We start from the raw sequence: 22,936 nt of genomic DNA on the forward strand, positions 1-22,936 counted from the left end.
AGCATAATGAAAAACAAGTTGCATTAATTTTTTTAGATGCAGAGAAAGCCTGTGATAATTTGGATTAGACTTTTTTTGTTTAAAATTTTGGAAGATATGAGCTTTGGGGAGAATTCTATAAAATGGATAAAATCTATTTATACTCCACAGAAGACACAAATAATTATTAATGGAAATTTAACTAAACAATTTGAGATACAAAAAGGAACAAGACAACTGTCAGACCAACAGGTTGAGAAGCAACATGGAACTCTGTTCTTATATATGATCGCAGCAGCAAGACTCTTACATGCTCAAAGATGGAAGGATGCACAAATTCCTTCAATGGAGGACTGGATGATTAAGTTAATGGAATTGGTGGAAATGGCTAAACTGACAGCATTGATAAGAGAAAATGCTGTAATTGGATTTGTTTCTATTTGGAAGCCACTTTTGGACTATTTGCTTGTAGACTTGTATTCTATCTGTCCTATATTTTGTATTTTGTGTTTTAATTATACCTTGAAAATTAATAAAGCTTCAGTAAAAAAAGACAATTGTCCTTTGGCTGCTCTTTTGTTTATTTTAGTTTTAGAAATATTGAATAGAGACATAAGATGAGAGGATTAAAAATTTAAAAAGAGACCTATAAACTAAGACCTTTTGCAAATGATCTGGTGCTGATTTTAGAAAGTCCTTTAAATGAAATTGAAACTTTAATGGGAAAATTAAAAGAATTTGGTGCATTAGCAGGTTTTACTGCTAACAAACAGAAGACAAAGATGTTGACAAAAACATGAAGACACAAGATCAAATAGAAGTGATGAATAAAATGTTAGTTATATTAATGTTAAAAATGTTAATCTAAAATTAGAAAAGCCAAAAGACCAGTACACTCCCTTGCCAGCAATCAATACTCCCTTGCCAGATATGCAAAAAACAACACTAGGATTAACAGCAGATGAATCATCAAACAGCACAATACACCCTAATCAAGGAACTATTAACTCAGGCAATCAACCAAGCAGCAAACAACAGCCCAATCAAAGAACTCCCAAGGAGAGAACACCCCCACCAATACAAGCAGGGCAGGCCACAGTATATAAACTGAGAACAAGGCCCACTCCCTGTTCCACTGAAGATGTTGCCTGGCAATGAAAGGTCTGCATGAAAACAACAAGGCTCAGAGAGCACCAAGGACTCCACAGTTCAACCCTGAATTATTCAATTCGCTTGATTGAATAAAATGAGTTTAAGGTTGGGAAGAAGATAAAATACTTGGGTATTAACATGACAGATATGAATTGTATGTTATTTCAAAATAATTATGTCAAGACTTGAAATGAAATTAAAAAAGACATGTTAAGATGGTGGGAGAAAACACAACCGTCATTGTTGGGGAGAATTTCTATGATTAAGATGATTATTTTTATTGCAGACAGAACCAGTTTTGACGTCCGATGTACCATTTAAACAATGGCAGAAAGATATATCTAAATTTGTGTGGTGTGGAAAAAAATCATGAGTTAAATATAAAGTGTTACAAGATGCAAAAGAAAGAGGAGGATTTGGCTTACCTGATTTGAAATTATACTTTGCAGCTTGCTGTCTAGTTTGGATGAAAGAGTGGGTGTTGCTGAGAAACAAGGCTTTTGGAATTAGAAGGACATGATTTAAGATTTGGGTGGCCTGGATATTTATGGTACGATAAAGCTAATGTTAATGTAGACTTTAAAAATCTCTTCGCTAGATGTGCCATATTGAGAATATGGAATAGATATAAACCTAGGCTGTGCTTGAAAATACCTTTGTGGCTCTCAGCACTGGAAGCATTTTACAGAAGATCAATGATACCTAAACATAAATGGTTAACTTATTCTGATAAATTAGAATTTTATCAGGGAGAAAGTAAAATAAAATCAAGAGAAGACTTCGCAGCAGAAGGATATACTGTACATATCAGTGGTTTTACCATGCACAATTATTAGAAAGATTCAACTGTCTAGAATGTATAAAGGTATCTGAAATACTTTCAGACTTGCAAGATTCTGTTAATGTAGCTTTACAATAACATAGAATTAGCTTATCTGGTTGTGTTTCCTGTCTGGTAAGGTTGACATCAATCTTGCAAGTCTGAAAGTACAATTCTCCCGCCATATCCTTTACAGCCCAAAAACTTAGGGAGGGTCCCTTCTGAGTCTCTTGCCCCTCTCACTATCCAGCTGCAGGCTATGCTGTCTCTCATCTGACCATTCCCTAGGCAGCATCTCTTTGCCCTGTCTCCCAAGGTCTTTCCCACATACCGTTACACTGTTTGAATTCTGTCCTTGAGGGTATAGTGCCATGCTATGCTCGCCCATCTTTTAATCTTCACTTGCCCCATTTTTGAGAACCCCTGCCCCTTGCTACTATCCTATGTTATGTGTGCGTGTCAGCAGGAGGAGGGAACCAATGATAATGTTCTCCAGTCCCAGCCCTCCTTTTCAGAGAGCGAGAGCTGAGAAAATATGTAATTATTGAGTGTTCTCAGCTTCATTCCCAAATAAAGTATGCAAGCTTTTTGTTGAATTGTGCCAGAACAAGCTTTGTGTAGTCTATAAAATGACAGCACATCAATCAGGAAAAACAGGCAAAATAAGGGTTGCTGTTGTAGCTGAGAGGGGATTTCATCAGCCTGTTAACCAGTGGGATAGGTTTTGTTTTTTAAAATCTTTCTCCAGAATTTCACTTTTCAGCTACTTTTATCACAGATCTTTAGGAAAAGTAGAATAGCTACATTTTCTTCTCCATAGCTGTTGACTGAGTAGCTGTTGACAACACACTACATTTTAAGAGAAATCCTCATTCCAAATCTCTGAAAGCTGTCTTTGGTTTACATCCCATTTGCTTTCCTGCTTCTGGTAATAAATTCTAACAGGCTTTGTGGAAAAACATACTGAAATCTGAGAAAGGATTCCACGCAAGGAATATTTAATGGATCTGTTAATGGTTATCAGCACACGAAACAGAGGGTATATATTAGGAATTACGGGCTCAATCACATTAACTTTTTAAGAAGAAGTTTTCATATTTCATAGCGATTTCCCTCATTTTTTTTCAAGGCAGTTTTCCCAGCATGCAGCAGTCAAACACATCGTCTGGGTTCACATGTCCCAGTAACCTACACTTTGTTTAGTGATAGTCTGTTGAATCAACCACTACTGCCTGGGTTTACAAAACACACTAAACCACAACTCAGAGTTTACATGTCCCAGTTGCTGGGTTCACACCACATTTTAATCCTAGTGGTTAAAGGATTGGACTTAGACTGAGGAACCTGGGGAAACCACCGCAACCATAGATGCTCATTGCAGGGGCATCCACAGGGCAATCAAAAAAGGCAAAATGGGAGCTGCATTTGCACGGTTGAAGCCTTGTGCCTTTTCTGGTGCATCAATATCACATGCATGTTCAAAGGGGCATTGCTTCAATCACATGGTCATTACTGCCATCTTACCTTTTGGAGACTAGCTTGCTCTCTCTGACCAGCCTACCCCACAGATTTGCTATGGGAAAGAAATGGAGGAAGACGTGCTATGTACAGTGCCATGAGCTCCTAGAAAAAAAGGGGGAATAATAATAATAATAATAATAATAATAATAATATATTAAACAAGCCACATCAGAGGTTAGGGCAGGTTAACTCACCTACTTGTGTTGTGCATACACCATATTTTAGGAAGAAGCCCTTCTCTAGGTCCTGTTACCATTGGAGAAGAATAGGAGGGAATTGTAATGATATGTGGGAATAACTGGGAGACAGGGTGAAGGGACACAGCCAAGGGAACAGTCAGATAAAAGACAGCCTAGCCTGCAGCAGAAATGTGGGTGGAGCAGGTGGCTCAGAAGGGACCCTCCCTAGTTTCTTGGGCTGTAAAGAGGACAGGGGGGAGAAATGTGCTTTCAGACTTGCAAGACACCATCAGTGCAACCTTACAATAAAGTAGAATTAGCTCATCTGGCTGTGTTTCTTGTCTGGTCTACCTTGCAAGGCTGACAGGAATATAAGCATACACCTTCTAGGTTGCTAGTTGCAGACTCTGGAACTCTCAGCCAAGCAAAACCAGACTACCTCCGACTTTGTTGATCTCACATTGTTAAGCAAAGAGGAGGAATTGTGGGAATTGTCAAAGCATCTAGGAAGGATGAGGTTGGAACTACATAGCATTTAGTCAGATTTTACAAATCTAGGTGGTGGAATTTATTAGATATTTATCAAATTTAGACCTTATCTTTCCCCTACAAATCATGCACATTGTTATTAAACTGGAGAAATTATAATTAAAACTTTTAAATCAGTTAAAAACATATGTAGGCTGTTGTCTTTCCAACTATTTGCTGAAATATAGTTGGTTTAGTGTGTGTGTATGTGTATACATTGCTGTGTGTATATATGTTTGTGTAACATGGGTGCACTGAGGTGCACCCATGACTGCTCACGCTGCCACATTCTGGACCAGCTGGAGCTTCTGGATGGTCTTCAAGAGCACATGGCAATAGTCCACTTGAGAGATGACCAGAACATTGTGACCATGAATGGTGCCTAATGCTATTTTCTTGGTAAGAAATTAACCACCCTCTCCAAATTTTTATCTGCCTTGGGTAGAAACTTGCTGCAAACTAGGAGAAATGATTGTGGCTTTGACATATTATGGACTGGGGTCACTTTGGGATGACATAGCCCCTAGACATTATTAGTATCTGTCCCATCTGTCTGTATAACAACAGCTCATTTGGCTGCCCTGTTTTTGCTTATATCTCATCCTATATTAGTTTATACATTACATTAACTGAAGCATCTGTGCTGCAGATGGTTTAAATAAGGTTAACCTTTGTGCTCCAGCTTAAATACAGTGCAGATACTCTAAACAGCAATGTCAACAATTTTTAAGATCCTTTTGAAGCAGAAACACACAAGGAAAACATGTGTATTGCAGGCTTGCTAAATCTATGAGCTTCAGTCTGGCTACTGTTAAGACGTGATTGCCCCATTCAAAGCTTTAAATGAACTGAAAGTAATTTTTTTCATGGATTCAGTGAGATTTTGTTATAAATAACTTTAATTGCATTCAGATCTGAGCCCAAAAGAACAACTTTGATTAAAGGCACTTTCCTTCCTGCCTGAACCAAGACAATCTATATATATATTTATGTGCTTACTAACCCTGAAAATAATTTTATGTATTCCTCAATTTGTAGAAATATTGAATTGTTTATGCAGGTATTTTGGGGAAGGCTACTTCTTTGCAGCCTGGGGGGCACTATTTTTTTTTAGTTTCTAGGAGGCATAGGAATTATGACTGATGGTGGAACTGGAGTGAGTGGGGACATTTTCTAGCTGGTTATTAAAACCACTGAAGTGAGAAAAGTAGACCAGGTTTGTGAGAGTGGGGTTTTAAAGAGGTGAAATATATTGGAATTCAACTTTGTGGGCACTGGTTTTCAGCACCTGTATGCCTATTGACTACTAGGAGCAACAGACGTAGTGGTAAGTTAGCTGAGTAAGTTAGTGTAACATGCCTTGGTGTGTAACATGCCTTCTGTTGATTAGACTTATAATTCTCATGGTTGTCATCACTCCCTTCCTTTCTTAGTTCAGTTCTCTTTTTCTTGTGATTTTATTTTGTGCGGTCAAGTACTTACTCTGTTTCACTGTAATGGTGGAGGACATGCTAGCTGTAAATAGACTTCAGTCACTTAGGCTTTCGGATTGCCCTATTTGTTTCAAATACTAATTAGGCCCAACCCTGCTTAGCTGCCAGGCCCAGCCAACCCTATCATTTGTTTTATAGTAGGGCCTTTTCAGCACACCATACAGAGTCCTCTCCCCAGGTGGTATACTCCTGGCGTAGGGGATGCACAATTCAAGAACAACCTCCCCAACTTTCAAGGAGCAGAAACGAAAACTTGCAGATGTTATGTTAACTCATACAGATGACAATACTGGCCAAAAGGGGCAATGCTTCATTAACATTGATTTCTTATTACCATTGCAGAATTGTACATCAATATTCATTCACCAAAGAGTTGGTGTGTACGTATGTTTGTGTAAAAAAGGACAAGTACAACTTTGCTCAGATCACTCCATGCCAATACACAGTCTAATGGCAATAAAAATAAAATCAAGAGCTGATTAGACAGAAACTGTGTTGAAGATGTACCTTGCTTGAGATAGCATTTGGCCCTGTTTGGTAGACTGCGGGTTCTTTCCTCTGCCATAAGAAGCCTGAAATCAGGGGTGGCCACAGGATGCAATGCACACACACGCACACACACACACAAACAAAACAGGTAGAGTTTCAATCACACTGTCATGACCACCATCTTGACCCTGCAGGGCCTGCTTGAATTCTTTATGAATGCTTAACATTTATTGGGTGCAAAGCTTAGCATCTCTCCAAACACCCAAAGTATCACCTGTTCAGAAAATAGGCTAGAAGCTACATTGCTACATTCATATAACACACTTAATCTTGTTGTAGAATTAATCCTATTTTCTTTGATTAAACTAGAAACACAGGCTGGGTTCACACATACTAAGCCATATACAAACTAAGCAAGATTACCACTAACCAAGCTTAGTATGCTGTGAAATGCTCCTATTTATTTAACTGAGCTTCTTAAGCATCTTATATGAATATAGCCACTGTCTTCAGTTGATTTTTCAGGCTCTTTCTAAGATGGGCCAGCTGGAGAGTTGACACTTGAGCTCACTCTAAGTAAGTAATCACAAAACTATGTACTGATCACTTGTCTGGAATTTTTTTTTAATCCGTTCAGTCATGTCTTGGAGACTGCCTGGACAAGTCCTTGCAGTTTTCTTGGCAAGGTTTTTCAGAAGTGCTTTGCCATTGCCTCCTTCCTAGGGCTGAGAGAAAGTGACTGGCTCAAGGTCACCCAGCTGGCTTTGTGCCTAAGGCAGGACTAGAACTCTCAGTCTCCTGGTTTCTAGCCTGAGGCCTTAGCCACTATACCAGACTGGCTCTCTGTATGGAATTAGTTCTAATCAAAAGAACTGAAACATCATGACCTAGTGACACGGCCATGTTTTTCATACAAAAGCCCTCCCAATACAGTTCTTTTTTTTGTGTAGGACTAGAAATGACTCTGCTATGATATTTCTTTCTTTATTCCTTTATTAAATGTATAAGGCCAATCAACTCCATAGTGGTTCTAGATAGCACACAATACTAAAACAGTATGAAAAGGATATAATAAATAAGACAGAACAATAAAACATATAGCCTAACATACATGTTCACATAAGAGGTCCACCATCCACCCTAGCCCAGGGCCTGGGGAAAAGCCATGTTTTTAAGGATCATTAGAACAAGAGCAAGGTAGAGATCATATAAATCTCTGGAGAGATGCTGTTCCAGAAGAGAGGCACTGCAACAGAGAAGGTCCACTTCTTGGGTCCCATCAAATGGCACCAGTTGATCAATGGGACCCCAAGCATAGCAACTCCTATCATACAATATGGACATAAACTACTGGAGACATGATCCCTCAGATAGCCAGGCCCTATGCCATGAAGGGCGTTATAGGTAGGAAACAGCATCTTTAATTGTACCTGGAAGCTAGCTAACAACCAGTACAGCTCACAAAGCAGGGATGTTACATGGGCATGCTATGGCATGCTCATTACTGCCTGAACCACTGCATCCTGTATTATCTGCCACTTCCGAGTAAACTTCAAGGGCAGGCCCATGTAGGCTACACTACAATACTCCACATGTGAAGCGACCAAGGCGTGAGTGACTGTCTGGAGGGGCTCCCTAGCCAGAAATGGGTGCAACTGGGACACAAATTGTATCTGTGCAAAGACTGTCCTGTCCACAGCTGCCACATGCTCTTCAAACAAGATTTGCAAGTTCAGAAAACTCTCCAAATTGTCTACCAGTCATGAATAGGGAAGTACAACCCCACTGAGGACTAAAAAAAGGAATTCTGCAGGACTAGGAGGTCCCCACTCCAAATCCCCATAGTTGGTCCAGAAGAATGCCATGATTGATGGTACTGAAATCCACTGCGAGATCATGGAGAACAGGAGGGTTCCACAAACCTGTCCTGGGTCTGCCAGAGGTCATCAACAAATGCCTGACCTATGTAGACCATACTAAGGCAGATGGGCCAGTAGTATAAATTGGTATGATTCCAATGGAAATATATAGAATTGTACAGCATCATAATTTTGAAATTGTGGATTCACAATTTGTTGGATTCATATTAAGTATCCTGAAGCAATTTCTTATTTTTCCCTTTTGCTTGTAATTCTTGGAGCTGTTATTGTGAACTTGAAAAGGTACAGACAATGCCAGGTGAAATCACAGATGCCCAAAGTGGAGGGGGGGATGAGGATTTCCAAAGGCCTTAATATGGAACTTGGTACTCTGCATAACTCTGCATCTAGCAGAAGTTGTAAAATATAAATGTAGGACTAAGTAAGTAAGCAAAGTCTTTCTTGAATCAGGCTTGATTTCTGCTGTCTACATTGACACATCCATATTTTCTTGACAACAGTATGGAAGTGGCTTGCCATTCCCTTCTTCTGGGAGGAATTTCCAGTTTCCCAGTCTCATCAGTAGTGTAATGATTGCCTATTCCAATAAAAGGAGTCTCATCAGTAGTTACTAGAGAAAACTAATTTATTGAATGAATAGTATGCAAAGTACGAAGAAAGCTGAGAATGAGCAAAAGCGCGCCAATTACAAACTTAAAAAGCCTTGCTCCCGTTGCAAACCCTCCCCTCAGGCTAGCATAGCAACCACCCACCCCAGACGCTAGCAATCGTTAGAATCGGCCTGAGAAAGTAACCTTGAACAGCAGAGATAACCCAAACATACATTCCAGAAGATCACAAGTCAGCACAAAGGAAATTTACCAGCGTGGCCAGGCAGGCACGCAACTGCAGATATGACATGTGAAACGTTACGAGGAACCATAAACATCGGAACGGGAACATGACATACTGCCCCCCCACAAAGAAAAAAACTTAATTGTTAAGGCGCGGGTTTATCAGGGTAAGCAGCGTGAAACTGAGCAACCAAGTGGGGAGAGCGCACATGCCGTGCAGCGACCCACTCCGGATGAGGGAAATGCTTCCATCGAATCAGATATTGCAGAGTGGAATGGAAACGTCTAGAGTCTAATATTTCCTTGACTTCGAAATGTTGTTGACCATCAATCATTATGGGGGAAGGTGCAGCCGGCTCAGGATGCCAATAGGTAGACTCCACGAATGGTTTAAGCAAACTGCAATGAAAAATAGGGTGTAAGCGCTTGAGATTGTGAGGTAAGTCCAACTTAAAGGTAACAGGATTAATCTGAGCAACAATAGGAAATGGACCTATGAACTTGGGCGCCAGTTTTTTGGATGGTTGAGGGGATTTGATGTATTTGGTGGAAAGGTATACTCTATCCCCTATTTGAAAAACAGGTTGTGGTGCCCTTTTTTCGTTGGCATGTCGTTGATAAGTGGCTTGAGCATCGGCTAAAGCTTGCTGTATTTTTGGCCAGGAATCTGCCAATTGTGAGGCCCAATCGGTCGGGGAGGTGGGTGAGGTAGACGGTGGAGGCAATTCAGGAATAGGGACAAAGTCATGCCCGAACACAGTACAGAAGGGCACCGCCCCAGTACTTTGATGCACAGCATTATTGTAAGCAACTTCAGCAAACGGCAGGAGATCTACCCAGTTGTCTTGTTGATAATTAACAAAAGCACGTAAATATTGCTCCAACATGGCATTGACAGCCTCAGTATTTCCATCTGTCTGAGGATGGGAAGCCGTGGATAACGCCTGTTTAGTGCCCAATAGCTTCATAAATTCCCGCCAAAAGCGTGAAGTAAATTGTGTTCCTCTGTCGGTCACCAAGCGGGCAGGGCTACCGTGTAATCTGTACACGTGAACTAGAAAGAGGCGTGCCAGCTGTTGTGCAGATGGTAGAGACACACAAGGGACGAAATGAGCTTGCTTCGAGAAAAAATCCTTAACAACCCAAATGACAGTCTTTCTCTGGCTAGGAGGTAGATCCACAATAAAGTCCATAGAGATTTCCTCCCAGGGGTGGGAGGAATTGGCCACTGGCTGCACAAAGCCCTGAGGTTTCCCCCCTTTTCGTTTTGCAGTAGCACAGACAGGGCAAGACTTGACATAGGCTTTCACATCTCGCCGCAGGGTTGGCCACCAGAACTGTCGGTGCACTAGATGAATAGTTTTTGTAAAGCCAAAATGCCCAGCTGTTTTATCGTCATGAGACCTGAACAGCACGGTTTTGTGCAAGGTTACAGGAACATAGAGGCGATCATCTTTCCATGCCAAACCTTGCTTCAAAGTAACCTCGCCCTGGTTGTTTTGCAACCAAGTATCCGATTTCAACTCTGCCAGAAGCTTTTGTTGCAAATCTGCAGGAACGGATACATGTATCGCGCTAGGACCGGCAGAAGTGTCAGGTTGCTGCGCTCGCGTCTGACTGCGAGTGACTGCTGCTAGTGCCATTTGGGAATCTGTCCAGAGGGTTCCCACCACATCTGGGGCTGTCCCCGAATCTTGGGGTTGCTGCGACAGTGCGTCAGCTAAAAAGTTTTTCTTTCCCGGAATGAATCTGAGTTTAAAATCAAAGCGACTAAAGTACTGAGCCCATCGCACTTGCTTAGGGCTGAGCTTGCGAGAGGCAGTAAGGGACTCCAAGTTTTTATGATCAGTCCACACTTCAAAAGGGTGTGCCGCCCCCTCCAATAGATGCCTCCAATTCTCCAAAGCGGCTTTAACCGCAAAAGCCTCCTTCTCCCAAACATGCCAGCGTCTCTCTGTCTCAGAGAATTTACGTGACAGATAAGCACAAGGCTTTAATTGTCCTTGCTCATCGGCTTGCAATAAGAGGGCACCAATAGAAAAGTCTGAGGCATCGACCTGCACCACAAATGGTCTGTCAGGATCAGGGTGTTGCAAGATTGGTTCAGAGGTAAACAGTCGCTTGAGTTGGTCAAACGCCTGTTGACAAGCAGGCGTCCATTTTAGGCGTGTCCCTGGATTCTTTGATTTGCGGGTGTCTCCTACACCCTTTGTTTTGAGTAATTCAGTCAGGGGTAAGGCAATCTCAGCAAAATTTTGTAAAAATGGACGATAGAAATTCGCAAATCCGAGAAACGATTGTAGTTGTTTGCGTGTGTGTGGGGGTTCCCATACCAAAATAGCCTCAATTTTGGCAGGATCCATTTCAATGCCTTTATCTGAAATCCTATACCCCAAATAATCAATTTGTGTTTTATGAAATGCACATTTGGATAGCTTGGCATATAATTCAGCATTTCTCAATTTGGTTAGCACCTGCCTAACCAATTGCACATGTTCTTTCATGGTTTTTGAATATATTAACACATCATCTAAATAGACCAAAACCCCATTGAATAAGTGGTCGTGCAAGACCTCATTTATCAATTGCATAAAAACCCCAGGTGCCCCAGCCAATCCAAACGGTAACACTTTATACTGAAAAGCCCCAAATGCACAATTAAAAGCTGTTTTCCATTCATCCCCCTCCCGAATGCGAATGCGATAATACGCCTCCCTTAAGTCCAATTTAGAGAAGATTCTCCCCCCCGCCAAGTGGGCTAACATTTCCTTGATGACCGGGAGGGGCGATTTGTTTAATAGGGAGACTGCGTTTAACCCACGGAAATCCGTGCAGAGTCTTAAAGTTCCATCTTTCTTTGATCTAAAGAGTACTGGAGCACCCACTGGTGAATTGGCTGGTTCTATGAAGCCCCGCTGTAAGTTTTTGTCTATGAATTCACGAAGAGTAGCCAATTCCTTTGGGGTCATTGCATATACCTTTGGTCTGGGCAACTTTGCATTGGGAAGAATTTCAATGGCACAGTCAGTTTTCCAATGAGGTGGCAGCCGATCCGCCTCCTTCTCCCCAAACACATCGGCAAAGTCCTGGTATTGGTCCGGTAGCCCTTCCAACGGTACAGCGAGGGTATGCAGCGTTGACCCTGCTGCCCTCCCCACATTGCTATCCTCCTCCTCATCATCCCCAGGAGGGGCTTTATAGAACCCATCTGCAAAAGTAACAGTTCGGTGTACCCAGTTTATACTAGGGTTCTGTTGAACAAACCAAGGCATCCCCAGAATGACCAAGGGACCACCCACCGGTGCCACCACAAAGGGCAACTTTTCCCAGTGGCTACCCAGTTGCAAAGCCACTAACGCTGTAGACTGGGTGACCGGTTTTCCCCCCGATATAGATCCATCCAATTGGGTGAAAATCATGGGACGTTTCAACGGGAAGGTGGGTAATTCCAAAGCAGCTACTACATCAGGATGCATTAAGGAACGTGAGCATCCCGAATCAATCATAGCCCATAGTTCCACAGTTTTTGTACGGGAACCGAGCTTAAGTCTCACGGTCAACGTTGGGAAATTTCCACTCACTGAGACATGATTGCGCCCCTCTTCTTCCACCTGCTCCTTGGGGCTTTTTAGAGCAGGTGGCTGGAGTTTTCCGCCAGTTGGGAGGCTTCTTTTTCATCTTGCCCACCATAAAACAAGTCCACATCCTCCACCAGCTCTGCTACTGTCGCTTTCAGCTTCCTCGGTGCCACTGGTGATTTCCCCCCCGATCTGTCTCTCCGTTCCTCTGGTTTCCTGCGGGGACATGCAGCTGCCAGGTGCCCCTCCTTTCCACACCGCAGGCACAATCCTTTGGCAAAACGGCTTTCTTTTTCTTCTTGCCACAACCGTCTCACTGGTTTGCTAGCAGTAGCTGCTGGCCTTGTAGGTTTCCCCATCGCTTGTTGTTTGGGACCTCTTTTAGTTTGAGTATACTTAGCTTGGGCTTGCTCAACCTTCGCAGCCAATTGTATCCACTCATACAGCGTTGCTGGGTCGCCCCGTACAACTGCCCATCGTAGTATATCTGGTCTTAGTTCATCTTTGAACATCTCTACAAGGGTGGTGGCAGACCAATCCTCTACTTTGCCGGAGAGTGCTTGAAACTCCAGCGCATAATCCGACACTGATCTGGAGCCTTGAACCAACTCCCTTAGGGCTACCCTTGCTTTTTCCTCAGCTAGAGGATCACCAAAATGCATTTTCATTGCCCACATGAAATCATCAAAGCAATCCAACTCCAAAGCGTCCATGTCAACCAGTCGCACGAACCAGTCTGCTGCCCTCTCCTCTAGTTGGGTCGCGACAGCATTAATCTTAGCCCGCTCAGAACGAAACACACTCCCAAACTCTTCCATATAGCTGTGTGCATTAGTCAAAAAAAATGACAGCTTTGTAGGATCCCCATTAACTTCACATTAAAGTCTCGATATCGGACCTGGGTTGGGCTATCGTGTCTCTTTTTTTGCTTAGCCTTTCGTGGCTGTGGTGGCTCTTCCTCCTGCACCTCTGGCGCTATTTCTTGAGCCTCTGCCAGTCGAACTTTCACACGTCTCCCCCCCTCCCGGCTCCGTCCTCTCTCCTTCTGCTCCCTACTTGGGGAAGGTAAGGAGGCTTTCTTTGGAGGCTTGCTCGGCGGGGGCCCTCCCCCCCAATATTTCCGTGGCTTTCCCTGTTTGTCTACTGGGGGAGGGGGGGTTGGGGATGCGGAGGTGTCAGGAGAGTCACTACCTTCTTTACCTCCCGTCTTTTTCTTTTTCTGAGTGTCCCTGGTAAAGGTTAACTTTGCCAACAAATCCTCTATGGATTTCATCCTCGCCTCCAGCTGCTGGGATTTCTCTGTCTCCATCTCCGTTGGTGTCACTGCTCTCGTCCTTTTGGTGATCTGCACGGTTGGAAACAGCGAGGAATACACCGGCTTGGCTGGGGCTGGTGGCGACCCATACAAGGGTCCCTCCATCTTCTTGACCACCACTGACTTCACTGCCTTCTCCGTATCGCAACTGGAATCCGTTGCCTCGGAGAGGTCATCCGACCCTGGCGTGAGAGTCCCCTCTCTCCGCGGTCCCATGGGCTCTTGTTCCCCACCTCTGGAGAGCTGACTTTCCCCCGAGCCGGTGGTTGAGGTTGGGGCAGTTTCAGTCATCGCTAATTAAACTCCTCACAGGAAACTGGATGGATGCTAGCGGACTGATATTAAAGATTCTCAGCTTTATGTAATGATTGCCTATTCCAATAAAAGGAGTCTCATCAGTAGTTACTAGAGAAAACTAATTTATTGAATGAATAGTATGCAAAGTACAAAGAAAGCTGAGAATGAGCAAAAGCGCGCCAATTACAAACTTAAAAAGCCTTGCTCCCGTTGCAAACCCTCCCCTCAGGCTAGCATAGCAACCACCCACCCCAGACGCTAGCAACCGTTAGAATCGGCCTGGGAAAGTAACCTTGAACAGCAGAGATAACCCAAACATACATTCCAGCACAAAGGAAATTTACCAGCGTGGCCAGGCAGGCACGCAACTGCAGACATGACATGTGAAACGTTACGAGGAACCATAAACATCGGAATGGGAACATGACAGAAAGCTTCTATTTTCTTTCACACAAGCACTCACCTCAAGATGTTTTCTTATCAAAGAGACATTCCTAACTTCAGTGTTTCTCACTCTGTTCATTCTTTCAGCCCTATAAATTAATGTTACTCCGACATTTCTGTAATGTTTAAGGCACCTGATTTGTCTGCTTAACCTGTTAAAATCCAAACAGTTTTAAAAGCAGCCCAAAGATTTTGAACTGCTTAGTGCTATAGATTACCTATCCATTGTAGTAGAGAGGGTGGAATTCAAAACTCTTCTTTCATGTGAGATGTATTTTCTTTGGGAAAACACTTTATGTCCAAAAATTGGGGTGAAAAATCTTATACCACAAAAACTGCTCTGCATGTTTTATCTTCTGTATGTAATGGTTGCCTACCCCAAACACTCAGACTCACAAGAGGTTACTTAAATGAAATCTGATTTATTAGGGAATTTATGACAGTTACAGAGAAAGCTGAGAATGACTAAAAGCGCGCCAAATACAAGCTAAAAACCCTCGGCTCCAAACGTAATCCCTCCCCCCTACCAGCCATAGCAACCACCCCCCTCCCAGGTGCTGGTAACCGTTTTCTACACATCCTGGGAAAGCAACCTTGAATACATGAGATAACCCAAATACATTCCAACCCAGCAGCCAACAGATAAGAACTCCCTGAAGAGGAATCTTCCTCCCTTCTAAGATCAAACACGTATCAGGCTAATGACATGCGAAACGTTACGATGTACCAAGCACATTGAAACGGTGAATGTGACATACTGCCCCCCCCAAAAACCCTAAGGACCTGGTTTGGAGGGTTAAGCATTATGGAATCAAGCAACAAGGACAGGGGAAGCCACATCGTGAGCGGCCACCCACTCAGGGTGGGGGAAGTGCTTCCAGCGAACTAGGTACTGCAGCGTGTTGCGAAGCCGGCGAGAGTCAAGAATTTCTTTTACTTCAAAGTGTTGTTGCCCGTCAATCATGATGGGAGGAGGCGGCGGAAGCTGATCATGCCAGCGGTCAGAGCGTGTAAGGGGTTTGAGCAAACTGCAATGAAAGACAGGGTGTAAGCGTTTCAAGTTATGTGGCAAATCAAGTTTAAAAGTCACAGGGTTGATTTGTGCGACAATAGGAAATGGACCCACAAACTTAGGAGCTAATTTTTTCGAAGGTTGAGAGGACTTGATGAACTTAGTAGACAGATATACCATGTCACCCACTTGAAACGCAGGGTGAGGGGCACGCTTTTTATCAGCGTGCTGTTTGTAAGCAGACTGGGTGTCCGCTAGTGCCTGCTGGATGACCGGCCAAGAGTCCGCCAGCTGTGTTGCCCATTCGGACGGCGAGGCAGGCAGGATGGACGGCTGTGGCAAGTCAGGGATAGGGACAAAATCCCTGCCATGTACGGTGCGAAAAGGGGTTTGACCGGTGCTTTGATGAACAGCGTTGTTGTAGGCAACCTCAGCAAAGGGAAGGAGGTCAACCCAGTCGTCCTGTTGATAATTCACAAAAGCCACCTCATTGTCCACCTCAGTTTTTAGAACATTTCCCAAGCCTGCTCTAGTTATAAGCTGCATAATTTTTATAAGTGTTCTTTCTGCAGCTGTTCCTTCTCTGGCTGATGGATGGGACGTGGGCTTCCTCTTGCCAAGATGTTCTTCCTGAGAAATAGATGTGCAATCTCCCAGTTGCTGGCTTGTGTCCTTTGGCCAACGGCACAGGATGATCCTTTCATCTAAGCCATTCCAGAGAATGTGGACAGTGTACCATTTTTCCATGCAATATTTTTTCTTCTGCTGTTTCCTCATGATAGTTACAAATTATCTACATGCTTTCTTTGATCTTAAATTCTTAAGCAACCTTTTATAAATGACCCTCTTTCTGCCAAGTTTATTTAAGTATTGCAAGCTGAGTATGCTTTTATTCATTTAAAGAAAATTTGAACAAGATAAAAATCAATAAATGCCTTGATCTGCTTCATCACGATTCCCTATGTACAACTTCTTTGAACTAATTCATTTACTCATTGAGTTTGAAGTACATTATGTTCCATATACATTTGTAATTAAATTTCAGATATGAATCGTTTCTAGCTTTTGTTATTGTGGCCATTAGCAAAAAGAGTTTTGACAAGGGTCTGTTTTTCATCGATAGCTGTGGCACGGATACCTCTTCTGTATGGTCTTCTAAATGTAACTTTTGACTTGAAAAGCATAACGTTTTGAAAGGTAGAAATATATATATTTAAAAGTAATAGCCGATGTATTAGCACAGCTTTATTAGACACAAATGTCTTGTATACACATCTATGCTTCAAAAAGGAATAGATGTAAATGGATGTATTTACTATTTCTGAAATTGTGCCTGTGACTTCTCAATCTATTCCCATAATAGCAAACAGCCCCAGTTACTAATGTCTTATTTGATTGGATTTATCCCAGGGCTTGAGAGACAAAATGCATGTGGGGACCTGAGGGGCAAAGAATTTAAGTTTATGTGGACATTGAATAAGCCTAGTTCTCATTCTGATGAGCTGGCAAGGGTGAAATGGTGGGGGTGATGGGTGGAGGTGGAGCAAGGACACTGTTGGTAAGTGGTTATTCTGTGATTGACCCGCATTTTTCAATTAACACCTGGAAGAGAGGCTGTTTAGACAAGCTAGTTTTTCCCATTTACTCATGTGAGCTGTAAGATAACAAACTTTCTGCTCTAACTACAATTAGATAATTATTGCCCTTTTTTTTTTTTTTGTCTTAGCAGGCCTTTGAGAGTTTCCATTAAGGCACCCAATAATAGAACCTTGGAATTGCTATTATGCTAAGCCATATTGTGGTGAGCTGAGGGAAAAATCTCTGAGATCTTAAACTTGAAAGGCAAGTTGCTCATCAAAATAAATGTCAGGTTAGGTGGATCAAAACATTTGACTCAGGAGGAATGTTATATGTTCAAACAGTAAATAATCAGAGCAGCTTAAGCTACAGCATATATTTGAAGTTTTCTTAAGCTTCTTTCCATAGTTACTGAGTTATATATCATATTACCCCATGGCTTGCTTGGCCATGATTTGCTGAGTAAGTTACAATTGGTTGGAGTCACACATTGCATCCACTTAGTCTGCTGTAGAGGAATATGGAGATAACCTTGAAGAAAGAATACAAGAGCCATTACATACACATCAGCTTAGTCCTGAAAGAGAGGAGAGGGTGAGAAACAAAATCATAACTCCAAAATGGGCATGGAATCCATGTTTGCCCCGGGTGACACAGACCCTAGTTGCGGGTCTGCTGGGCAAGACTGGAAGCTGGAAGCAAGACGAAACTGGACTGGAGATTCTGGGTGAGACTGGAAGCTTGGAGCACGATGAAACTGGACTGGAGACCTTGGACTAGGCTGAGAGCTAGAACAAGGCTGGAAACGTGTTTGGAACGTGCTGAATGGTGACAGCGACGTCTGGAACTGAGGTTGCTAGAATCAGCAGGGAGAAGCTCCTCTGTGGCAGCGGGTACAGGATACAGGTCCTCCACGATAGGAAATGCAGGCACTGATTCCCCTCCAGCTACAGATGAGGTTTCTGACACAGGTAAGGACTCTTCTGCTGGGGCTGCGAGCTCGAAGGATCGGTTGTCTCCGGCAGCTTGCTCTACATGTGTCTGCCTTTTATGCCAATCCTTCATGCGCCTGTTTCCTTCTGCAGCCAATTGGGCTGCCTTCTCCTTCACACGCTTTTCTGCCCGTGTTTCCTGCATGCTGATTGGTGGATTCAAATCCTCCTCCGAAGACCGGCCAATCAGCATCTGTAACTTCTGCTGAGTCACTTCTGGGTTTTGCTTTCCTGGTTTCTGCCTGGTAAATTTCTGTTTCCCCCTCTGACTCAGAGTTTTGCTTTCTGAGTCAGAAGCCGGCTGAAACCTCACAGGTATGTGCTTTATTTGATGTGCTAAGAAAAATATAATTCATAAAACGTTATGGGTAGTTCCTAGGTTTTTTATTTGTTACTGACTCCAACTTTTTCTTATCTTGGTTTTGGTGCAATTGCAAATACAGCAAGCATAGTTAGCTTCTCATTACAATGTTTCTCATAAATATTACAATGTAGCTGATAAGAATTGAAATGTAAAACCTGTGAATGTAAAGCTGTAGAAGAACAAGTTTTTATTGCTTTGAAGGCTTTTGGTAAAGTTATGTCTGTATCTGTATTTCTGTAACATTTCAAAAAATATTTACTAGAGAACATGTCCCATTGCTTTGGTGATCATTTGTTATTGTTCATAAGCCATACTTTAATTAATAGCCTGTCACTAATTTGACAAGCATGCCTTGTCATAAATAATCCAGTAATACGCTAGTAATCATCCAGTTTTACAGATGGGCAAAGGAGGTAAAGAAATGTCTGAGATCACTGAATCAATTTGTTGTCCAGCAGGGATTTGATTGCAAATCCAAATAACTTGACTCAGTATATATTTGGAATATATATATTCTAAGTGCATCCTGGAAAAGTATTTCCTTTCTGGTGCAATCCAGGGTGTTTATTCTGTCTAAACAAGAGTCAAGAGTCTGGCCTGTGAGGAAGCATTCTCCAAGAAGACTGCCATGGAGGGAATGTCTTAGGAGGCGGGTTTCTAAGGTGGGGGGGAGTTCTGGAATATTTGCCCCTTTTCAAGAGGAATGGGAGAGGACTGATAGCAAGTCACATGGACCACTAGATAAAACTCAGATGGATCTCTAAGTAGCCTGGTAAGTGTAACATTTTGTTCTTTCAAGTTTTCCCATCCTACTTCTCTACTTAAAAACATGTGGAACAGCTGTCTTAGGGTATGATTCATAAGACTACAAAGAGATGTTTGGCACTTAAAAGATGAATGATTTATATTGAATAGGATTTTGTGGACAACATCATGAATTCACAATCTTTTGGTCTGTGCCTCTGCTAGGCATGGGAGGTAAGGCATCTCCTCTAGTTTCCCAAAGAAATATGTGTCTTTTGTCACAGGGGCATTTGAATGTTGCTGTGCTTTGAATAGGTTAATAAAAATGATGTCAAGTGTGGATCACTGCACCATGAAGATAAGAAGAGAAATCTTAAAGTAATAAATTTTCTTATCTCTTAGAATGCCTATGCTTGAAATGCGTTGCTAGCTAAATGTTCCTAGATCCTCATGATTTTAATTAATTATGGGAGCAACGGAGCAAGTCCTTTCAAATAGTGCTGCTCTTTTATAATCCAAAAACGAAGGATCACTTGCTAGAAAGGAAATGAAACACTGAGCAAGTGTGTTAAAGCTTGGTGGGCTTCATTCTTTTTGTATTTAAGAATGTCATCCTTTGCCTGAGACTTCCAGAGAAGACAAGGCAGGGCAGACACAAGCAGCAAGCATACAAAATAGCTTCTGCAGGTAAGAGGAAGAATAATTATTTACAATTATTTAATAATACAGTCATTTAAGCACTTGCCTCAAGCTTCTCGTCTCTGAGTTCATAGGAAATGGATTAACAGGCAGGATGTAGCAGAAAGGTGTAAAGGGCGTACAAGATACCAAAATTCTGTCTGGATATAACATCTAACCCAAGAATAAACTTTCTTCCAAACAGAGAAAGCAAAAGGGAAATCGACAAGATGTGACATGATTGAATAGTCTAGCGGCAAATAAGAGATGCAAGTATGGGATATAATACTGTCAAATGTAACAAGTGTAAATAACTATAGTGAGATATTATTAAAATATTCATATTTTCTGGTGAAGTATCTACTTGTTTTCACAGTTTCAAAACTACTGTTTTCATTCTATAGCAAATAAATCTGTCTTCCCTTCCCTTCCCTTCCCTTCCCTTCTCTCCAAAACCCACTTCTGGATAATACTTTTTTAAAAATAAAGATGTAATGAGTAAGTAGTTGAAAAAGTTGCATTTTCTATTTTTTTCTATTACCTATTTTGTAATGATGATACTTAAGGGCTTCTATTTCTCATAATTAGCATGTTATAGTTGAATAATATGTTGATTATGTATTTTGGGGATATTACTCTTTTGTGACTGTTTTTCTCCCCTTTTTGTGAAATGGTTATAATTAACATAAAAAATGCACAGTGTAATCTAGCATGCTGATCTTTAGCCAAGTGGCAAAAATACCTTAGGTTCCTAGAGAAATAAACTGTAATATGTGGTTAAAACCCATTGACTGGCATAGTCCCAAGGTATCACTGGGAACCATGTTTTCTCTTCACTGAGCTATATTGAGCATATTTGAGCATTGTTAAATATTTCAAAGTCCTTTTGTGTTCAGTGGAAAAGTTAGGCACATTTTATAGTAGCTTTATTAAACATTACATTTAAAAAGATAAACTAATACAACTAAAAAAATAAAAGAATAAAAAGAAAAAATAGAAAGTGCAGATAAGAAAAAAATAGAAAGAAAAATAGAAAAGAAAGAATAAGAATATAGTAAAGAAAAAGAAAAGAAGTATATAAAGAAATGGCTTCCCTCTTCATCACAACAAGTATAAACAATTTTAGTAACTTATCACCTTCTCTTAAAATACAATAAATGATCTCTTCTTCCCATATCCCATCTCTTAGCCATAAACAAATCCTTAAAGCCTCGTCGTTCACTCCTGATCAGCAAAAGTCCATTAAAGGTTAGCAGAGATAACAACATGATTATTTTAACCTCAATCAAATAAACCAACTTTATATTCCTTCCTTTTAACAATCTTGATCTTTAGTCCTTTCAAATAATGTCCTAGCACTGGATTTCTTTTCATTTTTTCTTTGTCCCTTCTCACAAAATTCTTTGAAGCTTTTAACAAGTCTCTTTTGTAAATCCAATATAGGAAAGTTATCCAGGTCACTCTTTTAGTTTGTTATTTGTATATCCCTTTTAATTGTTAAGACATCAGCCAGTTTCATTTGTATGACCAGTGTAGCATCTTTTTCCATATCATTCTTGTAGCCTGGGATTCAACTTAGTTGTCTCTAATTTTCACTCTGGGTACTAACATTCTGCCCTGCCACTCTTTCTACTCCTTGAAAAGCAATTGTAGATAGAACCATAAAAATCATCTATCCCTCGACCTTGTGGTGCTAACAACAGTGCTAAGGGGTTGAATGTTGATGGGCCCAGTTGAGGCACCAATGGGAGAAGAGACCTCTCACAAGCTCTGCAGCACTTCAAGCAAAAAGAGTAGGTGTGGTGCAATTTCAAAAACCCTGCACTGAACCAGCAAGAAATCAGTCTTGTTCCCAGACCCAGCATGTGCGAGAGTGGGCAGGTTCAAAGTTGGCACCTGGGGGGAAGGATCCTTTAATTTCGGTGAAAATGAAACCTAACTCATTTACTCTCCACCCAACCTAGTACTGTTCATCATTCTAGAATTCTTAATGCTGCATGTTTTTAATGGCAGGAATAAGATCACACTCTTGACCATAAATAGCCTGCATGCTTGTTGCTGTCAAGAAGTAGGTTATGAACTCTGTCATTTCAGACTGCTTCAAACAACATTTGTGTTGTTCTGTGGAAGCCCTCCCACAATCTCTTCTGTGTAGAAAACTGCATGTCAAGAAAAAGACTGGCCTTTTACTTGACATCTAGTGCTATAGGCATGGGTTTTCTAGGCATATGAATATTTTTTAATATAGAGAACTACTGTATCACTGTGGAGTCCTTGGTGCTCTCTCAGCTTGGTTGTTTGCTTGCAGACATTTTATTACCAGACTAGGTAACAACATCAGTGCTAGTGAGTGTGGGGTTTGCTCCCTGGGGAGCAAATCCCACACTCATTAGCACTGATTATGTTACCTAGTTGGGTAATGAAACATTTGCAAACAGACAACCAAGCTCAGAGACCACCAAGGACTCCGCAATTCAATGAGCTGAGCTACAGATATTCTCTTCTAAGAGAACTATCAGTCAAGACACTACTTGCAGACTTAAGCGAAATCCAGAAATAGTTTTACCAGTTATCTGCCCTATGGACCAGAGTAAAAATTCCTTTTGACATGTTAGTGATAAGATTTTCTTAAAAAAACAACAGAGTGATGTATGAATACCATTAATTCCTAGGGCTGTGCATATTTCAGAAGGGCTGTTGCACTTGGGCAAAGGTTGGTGCCTTCCAAGCAGTGTGACAAAGCAGTGTGACTTCTTGCTTCTGAACAGTGGTGTGTTGGAAGAAGTGTGTTGTGAACCACTTCAGTGAAGAAAGGCACGTCACATCCAGCCTTGTTGAGGCAGCACATGTTGCCTTTCCAGTGCAAAAGGCCTGACTGAAGCAAACCCCACCCAATTAACACTGTTGAAATAACATCAGTGAAAAATAAGCTATTTGCATTTGTTGCCAATCCAGGCAATGGATTGTTAACACAGACATGCAGACACATACACACAATGAAAAGGCATTCATTTCTCCATAAGGAAAAATAAAAATGTGTGATCATGGGGGCATATATTT

The sequence above is a fragment of the Candoia aspera genome, chromosome 4, assembly GCF_035149785.1.
Source record: "Candoia aspera isolate rCanAsp1 chromosome 4, rCanAsp1.hap2, whole genome shotgun sequence".
Lineage (NCBI taxonomy): Eukaryota > Metazoa > Chordata > Lepidosauria > Squamata > Boidae > Candoia > Candoia aspera.